The sequence below is a fragment of the Mesocricetus auratus genome, unplaced genomic scaffold, assembly GCF_017639785.1.
Source record: "Mesocricetus auratus isolate SY011 unplaced genomic scaffold, BCM_Maur_2.0 Super-Scaffold_6730, whole genome shotgun sequence".
NCBI classification, from domain to species: Eukaryota; Metazoa; Chordata; class Mammalia; order Rodentia; family Cricetidae; genus Mesocricetus; species Mesocricetus auratus.
Genome location: NW_024429184.1, coordinates 70,416,484 through 70,433,482, shown reverse-complemented (window position 1 = coordinate 70,433,482; position 16,999 = coordinate 70,416,484). Strand labels below are relative to the sequence as shown.

General features: G+C 41.9%; 1 protein-coding gene across 12 annotated transcripts in view; it reads left to right on the top strand.

Annotated features, from left to right (window-relative positions):
* The window catches only part of Fam110b (family with sequence similarity 110 member B), a 120,831-nt gene that overhangs the window by 78,889 nt on the left and 24,943 nt on the right, over positions 1-16,999 (top strand). The window lies entirely within an intron of this gene.

Below are 16,999 nucleotides of genomic sequence, written 5' to 3'. Positions count from 1 at the left end.
CTTTTTCCCCAGGAGCTTATAGTAGCCATGCTGGAAGTTGGCCTGGCTTGGGCTTGTACAGGTTTTACACACACATACTGTCACAACTTCTGATGGGGATGTCATTCTGTATGCTGTGAATATATGTTTCTCTTATTGGTTGATGAATCAAGCTGTTTCAGCCAATGGAGAGGTAAGATGTAACTAGACCAAAAGTATTTGTAGGGCTACCGGAATAGGAGAACTCTGAGAGGAGGAAAGGCAGAGAGTGAGTTACTAGGGAGAGATACCATGTAGCTGCCAAGAAAGAAAGAGGTCTGGGCATCATTGGTAAGCCAAGACCATATGGAGATACACAGATCAATAGAAATGGGTTAATAATTAAGAGAGAGTTAGCGAATAAGAAGCCTGAGCCATCAGCCAAACAGTTTATAATTAATACAAGCCTCTGCATTCTTATTTGGGACTAAATGGCTGTGGGACTGGATGGGACCAGGTGGGACAGAAAATTCTGTCTACATGTGGTGCCCAACGTGGGGCTCAAACCCATGATCCTGATATTAAGAGTCTCATGCTCTATCAACTGAACTAGCCAGTTTTTTATTATAAATTGTTTAAGTTCATGTGTACCTGCCCTACTGTGTCATTTTTTTACCAGTTTTTAATTGAATATGAAAGAATGGGTTAGTTTTCAGATGATTCTTTTTTTCTTTTTTCCTATATCCAGATATCCTTTTCAATGTCAAATGTTTGTGCAAAGTTTGGAAAGTTGGTGGTTTCTTTATTAGCATAAATAAAGCAACAGTACTCTATTGCAGCTTGTTGAATTAGAACAATGTGTCTAGTGGATTTAAATTGTTCCTAATCATTTTGCTTGCAGGATTCCAATCTGTATGCTTTCTGGTTACTATGTTATAGTTGAATAAACCAGCTTCCCAACACCATAGTCAATGATAATTGTTTACACAAAACAAAAACCTTAGAGTTATCTCTTCCTTCCACAAATTAGTGTGTAAATACTGGGTGTTCATCCTCAGCAGTGGGTGGTGATGTCAGTTTTTGGAGGTTTGCAGTCCCATCATTGGTGGGGCTGTGGTCATCTTCGGCTCAGTGCCCACAGATGAGGGTGCTATGGCTGTATTGCTTCTCACTGGTGACTCATGTGAATCTATGTAGAAGCAGACACAAGAGAAGACTGGCCAACAATCAGGTCAGTGTGGAGAGGTGATACAGCAGAATAAGAAAAAGTGGTGCTTCTGGGGGTGAACCTTGAACCATATGTGTATAGGTGCTTCCCTGTATTCTAGATCTTGGCCCCAGAGACTTTTGTCCAACAAGAGTGACTTAATGAAAACCAGATAGGTTGCTTATGAATGGGAATTTTGTGACTTGTCTTTGTTAGGGTTTCTATTGCTGCGATGAACCACCATGATCAATAAGCAAATTGGGGAGGAAAGGGTTTATTTGGCTTACACTTCCACATTGCTGCTCATTATTGAAGGAAGTTGGGGCAGGAACCTGGAGACAGGAACTGATGCAGAGGCCATGGAGGGGAGCTGCTTACTGGCCTGACTCTGAGAAAGTTCTTCATGATTTTCTCTGACTGCTTTCTTATAGCACCCAGGACTACCAGCCCAGAAATAACACCACAAGGCAGTTCGTTGGTTTTGATCCTTCTGGTATCAATCCTCCTGTAACCATAAACGTATAGTTAGTTTTGTGAAGTATATTGTATATTCACCAGCTTTACCTTCTCCCACCCAAATAAAACCCTCAAAGGTTCTCTAGGTCTTGAGTGAAGATGCCTGTAAAGAAGGGTTGATCTGTAAGGAAGCAGTAAGGATAATAGACAAGAGATAGGATGACTAGAAGATCCTCTCCAACACTTTGAGAGTGGGAGACATGGAGACTAGCTGACCCTCTGCAATACAGTGAGGAAGGGCACACATGGAGACTAGATGATCCCTTGCTCACAGTGGAGGAGTCAGGTATGGAAACCAGATGACCCTCTGCAACACTGTACAGCAGGCCAGACATGGTGACTAGAAGATCCCCTCCCTGCTCACAGTGAGGGACACAGATATGACTAGAAGTTCCTCTGTTCACAGTAGAGGAGGAAGACATGGCAAGAGTCTGTGGAAATAGAACTGTTAAAGCCCCCAGGGCTTAGTTCACTTATTAGTCTTTAAGAAAGACACAGTAGCTGTTCTTAACAGTGGTGTTTCCTTTTCTACGGTGTTAATCCTGCCTAGAGGCTGCTCTGACTCTGGCCAGGCAGAATGAGATGGTTGGGTAAGAGGGCAGTTTGGAGGTTTGGGTGGCTCATATACTTCCCCCACCCAAGCTCCATGGCCACAGTTGTAGGAGGGCTGTTCAGAAAAAAGGTTAGGAATCCTGGACAATGGCAAGATGCCTAGGACACTGACAGGCAATCAGGCATTCTCAATGCCACCAGGACACAATGTTGTAGCTTTGCCAAGGCCAGCAGGGCAGGCTGCTCTGCTTTCTCACTCGCAGACTGAATAACATCCTACAGTCTTCATGCCATTAACCTGCCTTTTATGTAGCCAACTCATTATGGGAGTGAGTGGAGCCTGCAGCAAACACTTCCGTGATTTAGTCAGGGCACTTATTGGAAGCCCGGGGATGCGACCCAGAGAAACGGTAGACACCATGCCCTCCTGTGCCTATGCTTCTCTTCCAGTGCTGCCTACTGAGCAACACAGGGAAATGCAGTCCCCACAGGAATGGTTACATGAGCACCAGAAAGACCTGAAGCTTCTCTTCACAGAAATCATTTATGATTTGAAACTAATGGAAATTTGTTCTGCTTTCGGTTATCTTTTTTAAAAAAATGAATTGATCAGAATTATTTATTGAGGAAACCCCCTAAGGTAGATGGTTCTCCATCACCCCTGGCCTTGTGGTGGGAATAGAAATGAGTGCTGTGCATTTATTGTTTAACATGCTCTAAACTGGAAGACTGTTAAATTCTGTGACTAGAAAGTGGGGAAGATATCTGTTTAAAGAGAGACGTTATGACATTATTATATGTTTTCAATTGGAGAGAAAGGAAACTGATTAAGATTCTTAAAACGTTAAGTCTTGAGAGAATCAGTGATAGATGTAAGTCACACAGAATCTGTAAGTGTTGGCACCATAGTTAAAAATATAACGTAAATCTTGCACTGCTTCATGTACAGTGAGCGTTTCGTTGGGTCTTAAGCAAAGCATCCGTATGTCAATGCTATCTCACCTGGTGGTATTCTTTCTTATAGTTTATTTGTTATTATATATATATACAATTTGTGATTTCCTAGATGTCTAAGGTACCAAGTGGCATTGTTCACTAAAACAGTGCAATAACTAAATCAAGTCAGTTAATGTACCTATTGCCTCCAATATCTAACTTTGTGTGTGTGTGTGTGCAGCTAGATTATTTGAAATTAATCACTAGTAATTTTGAAATCTATAGCATGTTGTCTTCTACCTTCACACTGGGGAATACAATACTAAAAACAAATTTCTCCTTGAGATTTGGAAACCTGGGGGAAGTTCTGCTTCTTATTCCGGAAAATTCAAAACTTGATTTCAACTTCATTTTTGGTCACATATTATGATTTCCTTTTTCCTTCAAATGCAGGTTAACAGAGTAGAAAATTAGATTTGAAGAACTAATTTTGTCATTGTTTGAGAAAAATTTCCACAGAATTATGATGTAACAGTGTGAGTAAGAATGCCCCAATAGACTCATGTGTGAACGCTTGGTTCTCAGTAGATTAGAAGCAGTAGCTTTGAAGTAGAGATATAGAAGCAGATGAGATTGACAGGTATGGGGAACTCTCATGAGAGTAATGCCCATCACTAGCAGCCAAATGTTATATAGAACTCTAGGAATCTAAATAATAGATATTAAAATGCTTATGTTGAAATAATGCAGTGGTATAAATGATCAGTAAGCAGAGATATGCAATGAGCTCCCCTGAGAACTGGTTCCAGGAACCCTCAGATGCCAAAAATCTAAAGGTGCTCACATGCTTTGTCGGAAGTTCTTTATTGTTTGCATGTAATCCCTGTGCACGCTTCTGTGGAGTGCATATCATTCCTAGACACAGAATGCCTAATACAGTGAAACTGTTAGATAAGATGCTGTGGCTAACAGGGTCCTCTCTCCAGCAGCAGGTAGGAATGGAGAGAGGTGTGCTGTGTTCTCTCACCCATTCATTTAGCACCTACTTCATATTTGACCTTGTATTAGGCACATGCCACATCTTAATTAATAAAAGTTAAATAAGTTTGCCATAAATATATACAGTTTGGCTTGGTTACATTTCAAGCACAAGTCATTGGTGACAAAATTTAATCCTGCTTGCATAACTCTGTACAATTTAGGATGACCATATGCAAGTTTAGACTTAGTATCTTCCTTTCAACAGCTTCATTATTTCTGTGAACTTGTAATTCATTTTTGTTTGAAAACTATCATCTTATAAAAAGAGAAACCTTCAATGTTCAAGTTATCAAAGTATGGCCTTTGAGGTATGCTGATAGCACTAGCAATAACCTGTACTCATCCCCTGGGAGGTGATGTATCTTTCTTACGGTGCAGGTTAGTGTTGAGGATCAGCGGGACTGGGTCCCAAACTCTCCTCGAGAGCTGCATCTTGTTGGCATACATCTCTGGCTTCCTTCTGACTTAGTCCTCCCCCAATATTTATTCCCCTAAACCTAGGAGCCATTTCTAGCAATGTGTTCCCAAATGCAACCTTAGGTGCTTTCATCTTACTGATTCCAAGTGTTTTCAAAGGTTCTGTTAATTTCAGCAACAGTTCATCTGGGCTACTGTAACTGAAGACTATAATCTGTGTGGTTCCAACAGCAGAAGTCTACTTCTCAGAATTCTGTGGGAGTAGGTCATAATGGCGGTCCATTGCTACCTGTTGAAGGAGCACTTCCTGGTTCACAGATGGACAGTGTTGCTGGGTCGTCAGAATGCATAGACAAACCTCTTAGTTTTCTAGGGCTCCTCCTTCCTGGACTGCTGGCCTTCTGCAGTCCACACCTGCTAATGCTGTTGCACCAATGGTTAGATTTCAACCTAGGAATGTTAGCAGGTCACATTCAGAGCATAACACTCAAGGAGTAAATCTGGATCTAGGAGTGATTGGTTAGTAAAGAATGCATCCTGGGATTCCCAAACTGTGGTTGTTTCAGGTTGACATCTTCGCTGAAATGTTAGGAAGCAGTGACGGGAACACAAGTGACATTCAGTGTCACCTCCTGTTTAAGAAGCCTGTGCCCAATTATAGTCCATGTCACTTTGAGATTCTGGGCTTGAGAGTGTCTCTCAGTGCCCTGCCATTAGTGTCATCTGCACACTTAATAATAAGTTCTCTCTGGCCTGACCTCTGGGCCTCTAATGAACATGGCCTGTCACTTAAGAAGAGAAAAACTCTAATAACTCACAAATGACTCTCTGCATTTGTACAGAGAGACTGTTTTCCTAGCATAGTACTATGATGTGGGGCAGACACGGCCATCCTGCTAGAGTCCATTTGTAGGAAAGGATGATATTAATCTAAAAACCTTGTTCTTAGGATCTAGCCTTACTGTTACTTAAGTGCCAAAATAGATTTATACTGAATAACTATAATGGTAAAGGTACAAGAACAAATTGCTCATTTTTATGAAGATGAGGACTTCCTTTAAATACTGTAGTTTATATATAATGTAGCTAGTGTTCTCAGACATTCTCATCCTTGCCCCGGTGGCCTCCAACACCACAGTTTCTTAGTAGCTTCAGAAGCCCTGTGCTCTCTAAGCTTGTCCCCCTCAACTCAAGCATCTGACTCAGTACTTAACGTTGTCTCAAAACCAAAACAGATATTTTTCTTGTTTATCCAAGCAAGTTGTGTAATTTAGGTCTGACTCAACAGATGCCTTAAATCACAGATAACTCCAATCCTATAACGTTGTTTTTACATATAAATAAGAGTCTATGATAAATCTAATTTATAAATCATGCATGGTAAGAGTTTAATAACAATATGTTAAAGTATGGTAATTATGAAATGCAGTATACAAAAAATTATTTAAAGATTACGGGTTGCTTATTCCTATAATTTTTACCTTAATCTTCTTGGGCTTCAGTGGATCAGGTGCAGTTCTGTATTTGCTGACTAGGGGTAGAAAAGAAAAACACAGTGGTTTCATGTAGAATGTCAAATAGGGTGAACTAGCCACATAAGTGAGGGGCTGCTCTGTAGAGTTCCCATGTGTTCACTCACAATCCTAGGAGATGAGGAATTTTCTGTCTGCTTAGACAAGAGAAACTGAGTTGCAGAGAACCCGAGTAACTGCTGAAGTGGCAGTGTGGCCTGGGAACTACATGATGAAATAAACCTTTCCTCCCCGACTTGCATTTGGTCATGATGTTTAATCACAGCAGTAGAAATACTAAAACAGTTTTCTTTTAGCTTGTAATGGAATCCCTATAAATTCTAGACCAAATATCTGTGACTCATTTGATAAATACTGTGCTCTAAATATTCCATAGCCCACTGGGGTGCACAGCCCTGTCTTGTTCCTCAGAGATGACCTTCCTGGCTCAGTTTTCATTTTCGTTAGAACTAAAGAAAGGAATTCCCTTTGTGTGCATTTTGCCTAGTAAAAGAGTACTGCTCATTTACTGCTTTTGTAGACAATTAACTCTACTTAAGCATACAGGTGTGGACACACAGAGAGACAGTACCTAGAAGGAGAGTCCTAAGATCTTGTTGTAACTTACTCACCTCTTCACTCCCATTTTCTGTTCTCGTTCTCTCTCTCTCTCTCTCTCTCTCTCTCTCTCTCTCTCTCTCTCTCTCTCTCTCTCTCTCTCTCTCTCTCTCTCTCTCTCTCTCGTTTTTATGTGCATTGGTGCTTGTCCTGCATGTGTGTCTGTAAGGGAGTCAGATCTACTGGAATTTGAGTTACAGACAGTTGGGAGCTGCAGTGTAGGTGCTGTGAATTGAATCCAGGTCTTCTGGAAGAGTAACCAGTGCTTTTAACCACATCCTGTAATGATTGCTATGGACAGAAGGAATCCTGGGCAGGTGTCCCTGTGTGGTGTAAGAGAACAGCTAAGCAAGCTATGGGGAGCACACCAGTGAGCAGCACTCTTCTTCCTCATCTTTCTTCCTCTCAGACACTGAAATTTAGTTGTCATGGTAGTAAACCAGAAGATACCAGCAATTAAACTACTTGTATCTTCTTATCTCGAGTATGTGTCTCTTCAGGTTTGCAATTCTCAACCCCAGAGGCTGAAAGACAGAATGAGTATTACAATTGTTACCTTAAGTAGTCTCAAGCTTCTCTGTACTGGGAGGTTCCCAGCGCTATTATTGCTGCTGCAAGTCTCTATGCTTCTGTCAGCCCTAAGGAAGCATGGCTGAAAAGACCAGAGAGTGTATCTCTCATGACTTCCTGGGATGACCAGAAGCTAAGAGCCTCCTTCTTGCCAGTTTTATTTTACAGCATTTTAGTGCAGTTGTGTTCAGAAGCCTTTGAGCGGTGTGTTTGTGGGGTTGAGGGGGTCAATAACAGGTGAGCCAATTAGAAAATCTAAGTGAAATTGTTTCTCTGGGTCTGATAAAGCCGAAGGCAAGCGTGTTATCCAAAGAGAGCTGGTACGATTCTATGTGGTACTTTCTGGTGAGCTGCAAATACAGAACAAAGAGGTCTTGATTCAGATGCTGTCCCCAGTGAGATGGTGTGAAAGTCAATATTTAAGAGCGGATGAGAGGAAGCTGAGAAAGGAGAAGGCTGAGCGCTGCTCTCAGATCCATTGCTGTGTGTAAGCTCAGAGACTGGGAACAGCAGCCCAGAAGGAGGGGTGGCCAATCAGGGGAGGGAGACATTCACCCTCAGTGCTTCAGCTTCTTCTGTGCTGACCATGAGAGGCATCTGTGCTATAGCAGAGGCAGAAACAGCATTGTTTTTGATGAATCATTGAACATCCTGACATCTTGGAACCTCTGTTTCTTTCTGTATAAAATGTAGCGTCCCTGCCTTACAAACCTCACCTCATACATAGTAGGAGTTACTATGTTAATGTCCATGGACAGTTCTGATTCACCAGAAGCACCCTGTACCAAGAGTTATTTTTGCAATGGTTGTGTAATGTGAACCTCATGAATATGCATACTAGTGAATATAATCTGAATTTATTACCAGAAGTCAGTTTTTGCAGTTTCCTTAATTATTCTGCATTAACCTTAGTAGATTTAGTTTGTCTGTTAAAACTGAAAGAGTAAATGTATTTTATGTATTCTTAAAGTTTAGAAACATGTAAAACAACATTTTTAAACATTGATACAAAAAGGTTTTTGTCTTTTAAGTAATTGTGTAATGCTTCTTAAAACATTTGAAAGATTATAGAGTAAGAGCTTTGCCTATGGATAGATTCTGGGTCTACCCATGCCATTTGCTTAAGTTTTGAAAATATTTACCTTTCGCCACTAATGTTTTCATTGATAATAGCACAATTTCCATAATCCCAAAGGACTTAGTTTATATTCCACTGCCTTTCTCTTTCCACCGTGAGCATGGCTCTGTGAAGTGGTTTTCGTACATGTGGTACACAAGCACATTCTGTCCTGGAAGCATCAGTTGCCACTATCAGGAGGACCAGCTTCACACAAGCCTCAAAAGATCGAAAGCCATGACTTCATCTTCCTTATCTTGCACCTGGATCACTGTGATAGCAATATTTTTTTTGCTACTTCAGTTTAGAGATTACCCATGCTCTCTGTGTGACCATCATCAAATTTATCATTATTTGATATCCCTCCTTACCTCAGCTGGCATGTCTTCAGTAAAAATCATAGAAGGTCCACTGAACCTGAGGCCCTGCATCCCTAATGTTTCCACACAGTAATTTTTGACTCAATGACTCCAGCTCTGCTCCTTTGCTGTCAGTCTCCCTTACTGAACCATGACATATATGGAATGGAATCCAGGTCTGTTCTGAAGTCTCTTTTTCCTTATTGCAGTGACTCCTAAATAAAACCTGTATTTCCTGAGAAGGAGAGGGTGGGATGGAAAAGGAGGGGGGAGAGAGAGAGAGAGAGAGAGAGAGAGAGAGAGAGAGAGAGAGAGAGAGAGAGAGAGAGAGAGAGAGAGAGAATGAGAATGAACAAGCACTAATTTGCAGATCAGATACACAGACTCTGAGAGGAAACCAGCTGAATTCCAGTGCACTCACATTTCAAGCTCTCTTCCTTCAGGAGCCCACTGTCTTCTTTACCTGAGAAAGAAGAGATCAGTTGCTGGTCCCATGCTTATTGGAGTAGTGGTGAGGAGGCCTTTCCTCTAGAATGCTTTTTGTCCATGCCCCCTTCCACGATGGTGTTCCTCATGGAAGCCATAGCTGTGGCTTTGTGATATACTTCGGGCAGCAGGAGTGTGGGGAAACAGATGAACTTCTGAGGGAATGTGTGTTAATGTGAGCATAGCCATGTCAAGAATCCAAATTCCTTCTGGGAATAGCAAAGCCTTCGCCAGGTCAGGCTCAGGGAAATAGCAAAGCCTTTCCCTGACCGTGTGCAGATGACAACAGAGTGTGCAGAAAGTTTCTACCACAGCCTCACCTCCCAGATGTATACAGCTGAGATGCCCCACTATGAAGATCCCTAAAGATATCAGCTAACAAAGTCTCCTCATCCAGCTGTGTACAATAGACCTGCCCCCTCATCCAGCTGTATACAATAGACCTGCCTTCTTGTTCAACTCTTTCAGCATCTCCAACTCCTTGACTTGGGTGCATAAAATAAATGCACCAAGCTTCCAGGCTGCTGCTTCTGCATCTCCATCAGAGTTTGGCCCACATGACCCCATCTTTTCTTTACCTGTGTCTGTGTATCTGTCCTTTCCTCCATTCCCTTGTTACCTAAATCGGCCAGGATTTGTAGCAACATCAGTTAACATGTCTTGAGTCATTGGTGGGTTACAAACTCTAAAAATCCCCTTTTGAATCGTAGAAGAAGTATTGGAACCACCTCTCTTTTGTGGCTATACTTCAGATGTTGGTTTGGTACAGCCTATGAAACATGATTCCCCTTTGTTACCCTAAAATAAATAATACCAATCATGATGATAAATGTACAAGTCCACTCTTATTGTGCCAATTCTAATTTCAACATTGCTGACATTATTCTTATATATTCCTTTAAACATTACAGATTAACATTATTCATGGTCTTTCTGTACAGCTGGAACAATGATATCCTTTGGAAACCAAGAAACAAATGCACTGTAACTTCTGCTCCTTCTGTCCACCGGCTCAAACTGACTGGGGCCAGTCAACTATGGGCATCCACGGCACACATGAACTTTCTTATACTTCATTCTCAACGCGATTGCTGTGACAAAATTTTTAGACTAGATAGTTAATTTTGTTTTGCTTTGCTTTATTTTATTTTATGGAGACAGTGTCTCCTTAGCCCAGATTGGCCTCTGTCTCACTATGTAGCCAAGACTGTCCTTGAGTTTCTGGTGCCCCTGCCTCTGCCTCTCAAGGACTGGGATTACAGGAATGTACCAGCATACCTGGATTAAGGTTAGTTAGTTTATAAACTGAGAAATTAATTTAAAGTTTATTTATGGTAGCTCTGGGGGCTGAAGAGTTCAAGATGAAGGGACAAGCAGATGTGTTATCTCTTGATGTCTCATAGCTTTGTCACACAACAGAGGGGACACAGTCTCTTCAGCCTCCTGTGAGTGCAGTAAGCCTGTCTGATGGTGAAGACTCCAGTGTCTTCAGCCTCCTGTGAGTACAGAAAGCCTTTCTGACAGTGGGGACTCCAGATCTACTCATCTACAGCACCCACATCTTCAGACCACACACAGCTCTACTGGAGGGACAGTAGATGGGTAGGGGAGATGCAAGCATTTAGACTCTAGCAGATGGCAGATGCCACTCTGTCATCATGATGAATAAATTCCCTGTTGTGACAAGACCTAACTTGAAAGTTACTTGTTTATCATTACCCAGGGTTTTTTAGAAACTGCATTAAATGTGGTCTATCTTCTCTTTGAACGCTTATAGTCTTGTTGGAATTGCTATACTATATGACACATTGATGGCAACAGCTCTTCACTTCTCCATTCAAACATTCCCAGCTTAGTAGCTTCTGCCCTCTACCTGACACTCTGCCAGTTGTTTTATATACTTACCCCTGCTTATGTCCCCAGCAATCTGGCAAGGAAAACCACAGTCACCATTCATTCCTTTACCACTACAGAAGGCAAGACCTGGGCTCCTTTTTCAGGGTTATACAGCCAGTATACGGTAGAGCCAGGGTTAAGACAAGATCTTACCGAGTTCTAGCTCATACTTTCAGTCAAGAATTGAACGTGACTACAAACAAGTGAGCAAGACCCATATCACAGATGCAAGTCCCCTACTGCGCAGAAACAAGGACGGCTTCAGACAGTGTACATGGACTCTAGGGAAATGGGGTGAGTGAAAAAGGACACATGGCCAGAGCACACTTAAGAAAGTAGCCCGACTGCATTTGCACATAAGTACGTTGTCCTTTGTAACTCTGCCTTCTTGCAGAGTGCTTTGGGAGGTCATGATGTGTCACCCTTTTTTCATGTGCATTGTCCCTCACTCCCCAGCTGTCCTATGGACTGCATAGTGGGGGTGCTCAATTGGGAGAATAAGCCTAATCCCGCTGGCTGAAAAGACATTTATGTCAGTTCCAAGCAGGACAATTTAGGAATGCCTGTGATATTTCAAGAAATGAAAGCGTTCTGTATAATTTCTTAATTGTAACAAGAACATACAGATCTCTGTGTTTCATCTCAGAAGTCACTGCCTTTCCAATGCAGACAGACAGGTGGACAGTTCCAGGGTGGCAATTCCAACTTACATCATTGAGATGGTGACTTATTGCCAAAATACTGTATCTTAACACTACTTTCATTTTAAGTAAATGCCTCTGGGATCCTTGAAATTCCCAGGGTGAGAAGAAAATGATGGCTGTAACAGTTTCATCTAAAACCCAGAGAACAAGCCAGGCATTGGTGGCGTACACCTTTAATCCCAGCACTCGGGAGGCAGGGGCAGGCAGATCTCTGTGAGTTCAAGGCCAGCCTGGTCTACAAAGTGAGTTCCAGGACAGCCTCCAAAACAATACAGAGAAATCCTGTCTCAAAAAAACCAAATAAAACCTAGAGAATGGTTATTGCGAAGTCCAGAAAGGTAACTAGAGTCCAAATCCACCGAGGCCCAGCTCTCCCTCGCAGACAGCACCTAAGGTGAGGCTTCATCTGATAGTGCTGTGGAGTGCCCCAGGAGGCGTCAGTTTCAGAGATCGTCAAGAGGAAGAACGTTGGGAACGGAGCAGACATGTCCCTTTTTCCTGTAGATGTGCTGTGTATTCAGTCAGTTGGATATTTGAGCCGAGCTGTGAGGTGAACAGTGGGTGTCTTGATACATCAGTGAAGCTTTCTTGGCTTCTAGGGCAGGTTCATTGACAAGAAATTTAGATGATTCAGTTGATGTCACGTTCATTCAGAAAAGCCAGTCCTGCACTAAGAAAGTGACAGGAGGCTTAATGAGACCAGGATGAAGGGAGCCAGAGGGGTTCAATGATCTCCTTTGTCCATAAGTAAACCAGGGTTGCATCTGAAATTGCTCATTGAGACAGTAGCATAAGAACGCCTTTGATGTGGGTCCAGAAGCCTGGCAGAGTTCATCAAAGTGAAGAAATGCGCTTGAGTATTAGTGAACATTTACTTCCCAGACTCTAAAGTACCCATCTGAAAATACTTTACTCACAAATGTTTGTAAATATTAGTGTATTATAAATCATTTGTGAATTAATCTGCATTATATGCAAAACCTTTAGTCATGCTTTGACTCATTTGGGGTTGGTTTTATGCTTGAGTTGCTGGGTGAATATTCTAGGAAGCAGACATGCTTTCCAAATGTAGAATCTTTGTCCCGCACTTGCTTTGAAGTTAAGCTTGTATCAATAGGAAAGCTGCACATTCTGGGGGTCATTGCTCCTTTCTGTCCAGGGCTTTCCTGTTCAGAATAAATACATCCTAGTCTGTCCTTTGCCTTGCTTTCTGACCTAGAGGCACATCCACGCTGCTCTCTGACACATGCCTCTGAGTAATACTTCGTGCATTTTACCTCATCCTGCCACACTCTACTCCTTGGCTCATTTCTCAGCAGCTGCGGTACTACAACCTCACAAACCACTGCAGGACCTGCCTGTGACTGCTCTTCTGGGTGAGACTCCCTCCTGCTTGGATGCCAAGCCTCTTCTTTCTAGGCTTGTTCTGTCCTTGTACCGAGCTATACCCTCATAAGCTTTCTGATAAAAGTACCTGTGTGGTCTCTTCTTGAATCTTTCTGTCAGCAAGACTCGTTATTCTATCCGCACATTTGAAGGATTGTCTGAGCACAAAACTGTAAGTTAATCATTTTCCATTTAAAAGAAAATCATTTCCCGCAATTCTGAAGACACATGTGCTGATTTTAAAACAGAGCTGTCTCAATTCTTCTATGTCCAGGGTGGGGATGTTTTTCTCCTGAAATTAAGGTTTTGCCCCTGATATTCTGAAGTTGTACGGTGGCCCGCCTCACTGTGGGCTTTTTGTTAATATGACTGTACATTCCCAGGCATTTCTAAGTTCTATAGCTATGAAATGGTTGCTCTAGGTTAGTATTCTTTCTTCTCAACCGCTTCCTTCCTTGAGAACTGGACCAGCTAGATGGCCTTCCTCCTTGTATTCTGACTTCAATTATGTTATTCCAAAAAAACACTCTTGGTTTTTCTTCAAACCTTATTTTGAATCTTTTTATTTGAAAGGTATATTTAATTTCTAAAGTATTTTTTTTACTTTTTATGTTTTTAAGATCATTTGGTTTTATTTTGGGGCTTTAGTAGCTCCACTGATTTCTCTGGAAAATTTTCTAGGTCTTTTGAAGTTATCTTCAAATGTTCTTTGAATATCTTATCTTCCATAGGCCTCTTTACTTCTGTGTGATTATCTGGGCTCTGGCTTTCATGTCAGAGACTCAGATCAGCCGTCCCTTAACACTTTAAAGAGGTTCCTAAGAATCAAATCAATCAGGAATCTTGGTGCATGAAGGTGGGTGCTATTGATGGTCATATGTGTGTACCAATGCTGAGCCAGCTTTCTTTGCATTGGGAACCCTAACTTCAGCAGACTCTCTTCCCAGGATGGGACAGTTTCCTCAAAGGACTAAAATTCCTTCCCGTTGTGTCTGATGTTTTTCTCTTGGCCTTAGGCATACTCAGCAATGAACAAACACAGTCCCACAGCTGTGTTGATACCCTTGGCCTACTGCCTTCAGTGTGTTCCTTTACCCATAATCCGCATATGCTGTAGAAGAGGCTTCACTTACAGCTGTGGTGGGATGGGTTACGGGGCTCACCATGGCTCCTTTTGGAGCTTCACAGACTCCATGTTCTCTGCTTTGTTTCTAGTCTCTCTGTTCCCTTCTTGCTTCCAAAGACCTGCATTTTGGGGACATAGTGCCAAGCAAATGTTCTCATTTTTCACCTTGACCTCCTTCATACGCCTCGCCTGTATTTTGTTAGGTTAGTTCTAGCACACTCAACCGTTGTGGTAATATTGATTGCCAAATTGACAATCTAGAATGATCTAGAAAACAAACCTCTGGTCCTGTCTGTGGGGTAGTTTCTGAGTTGGGTTAACAGAGGTAGGAAGAGACACCTTAATGTTGGCAGCACCCTTCCATGGCTTGTGTTCTTAGGGTCTGGGGATTCTATGACTTGTGTCCTTGGAGTCTGTTGACTCCAAGGCTTATGTCCTTGAAGTCTCTTGATTCCATGGCTTGTGTCCTTGAGGTCTGTTCCTTTCTTGGCTTGTGTTCTTGGGGTCTGCAGATTCTATGGCTTGTGTCCTTGGAGTCTGTGAACTCCATGGCTTATGTCACTGGGGTCTGCAGATTCCATGGCTTGTTCCCTTCGAGTCTGGGGATTGAGAGAGGAGTGTGAAGGACAGAGCGTTCATCTGTTTCCTGAGTGCAGTGTGACCAGCTGTGGTGGTCTTGCCTACTGAGGTGCCTTTCTCAAACTGTGAGCCAAAGTAAACACTTCTTTTCTTCCGTTAGGTAACTTTGGTCAGAGGTTTTGTCACAGCAACAGAACAGATGGCTAAAACACCACTTTGTATCTCTTACTCTTTCTGCACTTATTATTATTAATTTCTCATTTTAAGGGATTAGAGAATGTAATGATAAACCAAAAAAGCCATGTTGTCATTTTTGAACCAGAAGTAATATTTGGATCATTATAGAAAATACTTTTTATGTGTATTAGTCAAATAATGACAGGCAAATTCCTTAACTGTGTTCTGTGTACAACCTTCAGTGTCCATTGTGCAGAAGATGCTGAATCCTGTCTTAATCGAGCATGATCTGCTAACTGCTCTATGTACAGAAAGTAATCAGGAATCATTGGACTTATCACAGTTTCTGCTTTATAAATAGGAACTGAGAACAAATTTGTCAGTTGTGCCAGACTTATTCTCGTAGCTGTTGTGATAGTAGGTTCTGAAATACAGTTCTCACCCTGCAGAGTTGCTTCAGAAGACAGAATGAAAGCAGAAAGTTAATTAAGAGTGTTTGTGACATGGGCTCTGTTTTGTTCTATTTATGAGGAAAATGTGTTTCTTATTCTAGAAAGCGGAGGCTGAGATGTGTGAAGGGAGCATCTCTGCCTCTGCACCTGCCTGCCTGCTTTAGGTCACTTCCTTTTCATCTATTTCCATTTGCGCTTTGGGGAGAGTCTGGTTATTTTTCTCAAACTAGTGGAGGGAACAAAGGGAAAGACCAGGTTGGTCTCATTGTTCATTCAGTTGTTGGGGTGGGCCCCAGTTCTCCCAATTAGATGCTGGTTTTGTTAGCCTAACCCCCCATTTGTGCTACACTGTATATGTATGTTTCAGTGGACATTTTCATTAGCTTTGTTTATAGTCCTTAAATCCCACATTCTAATCCATATAGTAAGATGTACTCTAAACCTACGGGGAATTGGGGGGCAGGATATAAGAAATAATAGAATTATTTTGTTATTTTTAACAAAGGAAAAAATGCTTGTCATTGTTACTAGAACAGACCTTTATGTGTAAGTGGAGCATGAACTTTCAGGGTATGCTTTACTTTTACAACTATTTCTATTAAAATGATAACTTAATAAAAATATAGAACCTAGTGAGTGTTAGGAAACAGAGGCAGGAAGATTATAAGCTTGAAACCAGTCTGGGCTGCAGAGGCAGTCATAGGCAAGTCTAGGCTAGACAGTGCGACCCTGTCTCAAAAAGTCAAAGTCTCACATAAGTAAATATATAAACAAATAAATATTAGGGTACACAACGAATGAAGAAAGTTATAATTGTTAAGTGTGCTGTCACTGACTCTTATTCTACATGGGTTAGAAAAAAACTGGGAAATTTAATCAGCAAAGTGATTTGTTCTTCTAGGTTTGGTAGACAAGAGATCTGTTCTGGGCAATTTCCTGTGTCTTTAATTTCTTTAACCTCTTATCAACACATTCTTTTTTTCTCAATATATGTTTTTATTTAAATTAGAAACATGAATGTTTCATATGTCCGTCCCAGCTCCCTCTCCCACCTCTCCTCCCTTGCCCCTCCACCAGCTCCTCCAGCCCCTCACCCAATCCCCACATCATTATCCATGGAGGGTGGATCTCTAAAGTCTGTTATTTCATCTTGGGCAGGACCTAGGCCCTTCACCATGTGTCCAGGCTGAGAGAGCATCCCTCTGTTTGGAATGGGCTCCCAAAGCTCATTCATAAACCATGGTGAACACTGATCTACTACCCAAGGCCCCAGTGATTTCTGTGACCTCATCACTGGCACTACATTCATGGAGTCTGGATCAGTCTCCTGTTGGCCTCTCAGCCATCAGTCTGAGATTCAAGAGCTCCCCCTTATCCGGTCAGCTGTCTTT